The sequence below is a fragment of the Staurois parvus genome, unplaced genomic scaffold (genome assembly GCF_062004578.1).
Source record: "Staurois parvus isolate SC_StPar_1 unplaced genomic scaffold, SC_StPar_1.0 ptg001386l, whole genome shotgun sequence".
Taxonomy (NCBI): Eukaryota; Metazoa; Chordata; class Amphibia; order Anura; family Ranidae; genus Staurois; species Staurois parvus.
In genome coordinates, this window is record NW_028319182.1 from 93496 (window position 1) to 97560 (window position 4065).

A 4065-nucleotide genomic window follows, 5' to 3' on the forward strand; every position below is an offset into this window, starting at 1 on the left:
ACAGTGGCTCATTTTCCTCCATATTGGACAGTGGCTCATTACCAACTCTCCTCTCCTCACGACCTGTCAGCGGGAGGAGAGGACTACCGATAACCGGCATTTCTCTATTTACATGCAATCAGCTGTGATTGGACACAGCTGATCACATGACTGCGCCGACATCTTCACCACAGCACACCACCGATTGCCGCTCTGCGTGCCCCCGGATCCGCGCATGCGCAGTTAGTGTGGGAGGACGTCATATGACGTCCTCCCAGAACGAGAGAACTGCCTTGTGCCCATCATTTCCTTATATGGCGGGCAGGAGGTGGTAAAAAATACTTCATGTTTTTAAAAATACATTTTATCTACATTTTTTGAATGCATTTACAAATATATGTAAAAATATATATATATATTTTTTTTATTTTTTTTTAATATATTTCAAATATATTTTTCTTCCATGTGGGCCTTGATGCAGTTGGCCGGCTTAGACATGTATTGCACTACGTGTGAACTAAATATCTCTATTTTTTATTGCAAAGTTTGCTGGAAAGGGTATATAGTGCAGTGCAGGGGGCCCTTCAGGATTTCTAGTGTCCTCCTTCATCTCTCTCCATAAAGGCGGGGGTTGGTCTTGAAGGTATCGGGTTCAATATTGGAGTATTTTTATGAGTACAAGTATTCATGGGAATGCTTAGCATGGCACCGATACCAACGCTAGTATTCAGCCCTGTTATCTTCCCAGGAGATGTATACTGGTTATATTTAGTGCACACACCAATATACAGGTGTACCTCGTTTTACGTATTTAATACGTTCTCCGGGACGTTTCATATTGTGAAAAATTCATAAACCAAAGCACGGTTTCCCAATGGAATGCACTGAAAACCAATTAATCCATTCCGGAGGTCAGAAAAAAGTAAAAGAAAAGTCGCTGTCACTATAGGTCGGTGTTGATTTTTAAATGTAATTCTTCACTATAGCTCAGAGAATCAGCTGTCACTTTCCCCACAAATAAAAGAAACAAAGTTTCCTTTTAGTTTGTTTCCTGAGATAAAAGAAACAATGTTCCCTTCTAGTTTGTTTCCTGAGATAAAAAAACAATGTTTCCTTTTAGTTTGTTTCCCGAGATAAAAGAAACAACGTTTCTTTTTAGTTTGTTTCCCGAGATAAAAGAAACAACGTTTCCTTTTAGTTTGTTTCCCAAGATAAAAGAAACAATGCTCTCTTTTTGTTTGTTTCCCGAGATAAAAGAAACAATGTTTCCTTTTAGTTTGTTTCCTGAGATAAAAAAAAACAATGTTTCCTTTTAGTTTGTTTCCTGCGATAAAAAAAAACAATGTTTCCTTTTAGTTTGTTTCCTGAGATAAAAAAATAATGTTTCCTTTTAGTTTGTTTCCCTGAGTTAAAAGAAACAATGTTTCCTTTTAGTTTGTTTCCCAAGATAAAAGAAACAATGCTCTCTTTAAGTTTGTTTCCCGAGATAAAAGAAACAATGTTTCCTTTTAGTTTGTTTCGTGGGATAAAAGAAACAAAGTTTCCTTTAGCTCCGGGGAGAGTGACAGCTAATCCTGTGAGTTATAGTGGAGAAAAAAACAAGCCTGCAATTGCATTTAAAAATTGTCACCGACATACACTTCGTATTGCGAAAAAAAATTGTACAAATTCGTAAACCGAGGCTTTATTTTCAATGGATTGTCATTTGTAAACTGAAAATGACGTTACCCGAGGCGTTCGTACGCCGAGGTCCGCCTGTATAATATCTATACCCATGAGTCCCTCTGGTGTCCAATAACTGGTCATTCAGGACGGTGGTCCCAGAACCGCGATCCATTTCAGAGGTGCCGCGATGAAGCGCTCACTTGGCGGTAATGAGACGTCCGCACTATTGGCGTCTAATCCCAGAATGACTCTGCCAGGGAGACGCTCAGCGCTTGTTTCTTCTGTAATGTAGACATGGCAGGCGTGTCATTTATAAAGAGCACATCAGGAAAGGGCACCGCGCCGCGTACAACACTAACATCAAGGCGGCAGACGCGGCGGGCGTAGGGGGGACACTTCTTCCTTCACAGAACATTTACTTACAAATAATATTTTCCTTCATTACAATGTACGTCGTGTCTGCAGGATTGCGGGGAATGTCTGCATTTTATACAATAAAGTTCTCTCTGCGCTGTCATTCTGAATGTAGAGCGGTGATGAGGCGACCTGTCCTGGGATCCCTGGGATCGGTCAGAAGGGGTTCCCACATGGAAGAAAAATATATCTGAAATATATTTTAAAAATATTCTTCCCAAATATATTGATATCCATTTGAAATAGTACAATTTTGTCCGCATTCAATATATTTCTAAATATATTTCAATAAATATATATACTGCATGTTGAAATGCATGTTTATTACAAAATATATGAAAAATATTTTTAACAATACATTTCAAATATACTGCATGTCTTTAAAAACACAAATCTACATTTTTGGAACGCATGTACAAATATATGTAAAAATATATGTTAAAATTACTTTTTTTATGTGTTAAAAAAAATATACTGCATGTTGAAATGTCTACATATTAAACCAAAACCCCCCAAAATGCCAAATCAGTCATATTAAAAATGCCCACTTTCTGAGCTTATGGCCGTGGGATGTCAAAAAATAGGTTGGGGGGCACCTTTGGAACATGATCAGTGCAACGTGTCTACCAATTCCATCCAGCCAGGAGCACTGATTTCTTTTTAAATGCTTAAAGTGAAACATCAAAAATGTCCAACTCCATTAACCCCTCCCCCTCCAGAGCATTCCCACCCCTCCTGGCCAGGCCATTTTTTGTGTTACAGCACTGCGTTACTTTAACTGACAATTGCGCGGTCATGCAACGCCATACCCAAATGATATTTACGTCATTTTTTCCCACAAATAGAGATTTCCTTTTTTTGGTGGTATTTGATCACCTGTGCGTTTTTAATGTTTTGATCTAATAAAAAAATACCAACAATTTTGAGAAAAAAGCAATATTTTTTACTTTTTTGCTATTAACCATTAGCCGCCCGGCCAATGGCCGTTGGGCGGCTTCAAAACAGTCTCTGCATTCCAGGTGCACGCCATTTGGCGTCCTCCCGCACATGCGCCGTTTGCGCTAATGCAGAGCGGCGCAGCAGTGCGATCTGTCACCGCCCGTGCACCTCGGACACGGCTGATGACAGATCTGAGTACCGACTCCCGTTGCTGGTACCATGTGACCTGCTGTGACCAATCACAGCAGGTCACATGACAGTTGTATACAATGGATGGCTTCATTCATGATGCCATCCATTGTATACTAGTGCCTAGCTGTGAATGGTCACAGCGATCACTTGCACATGTCATGTGATTAGCTGTGACCAAATCACAGCTAAGCACAAAAAAAAAAAAAAAAAAGCTGAATGAATCGATTTCATTCAGCTAAATGCTTCCTTATAGTAAAGTAATTCTTTGCTATAAGCAAATTGTGTAAAAAAAAAAAAAAAAATACTGATCACTTCCCCAAAGTAGTACAATGTTACTATGGTAACATTGTACTACTTTGGTCACAGTAAAATATGAAAAAAAATCTTAAAAAAAATAAAAAAAAATGTAATAAAAAATTAAATATAATAAAAAAAAAAGAATTAAAAAAAAAAAACATATATTTTTTTTTCATACTGTCACCAGTCAGTGTCCCTGATCACCGCCATGCCAGTTATATGATGACGCTGTACTGCACTGGTGACAGGATGTAAAAAAAAAAATAGTGAAAATAATTTTTTTCATTTTTTCATTTTCCGAAAAATTATGACAAAAAAATACAACTTCAAAAAACTCGCCATTCCTCTTATGAAGTACGTCGGACTGTCTACTCTGCAAAAAGGGGTCATTTGGGGGATATCTGTACTGTCCTGACATTTGGGGGATATCTGTACTGTCCTGACATTTGGGGGATATCTGTACTGTCCTGACATTTGGAGGATATCTGTACTGTCCTGACATTTGGGGGATATCTGTACCGTCCTGACATTTGGGGGATATCTGTACTGTCCTGACATTTGGGGGATATCTGTACTGTC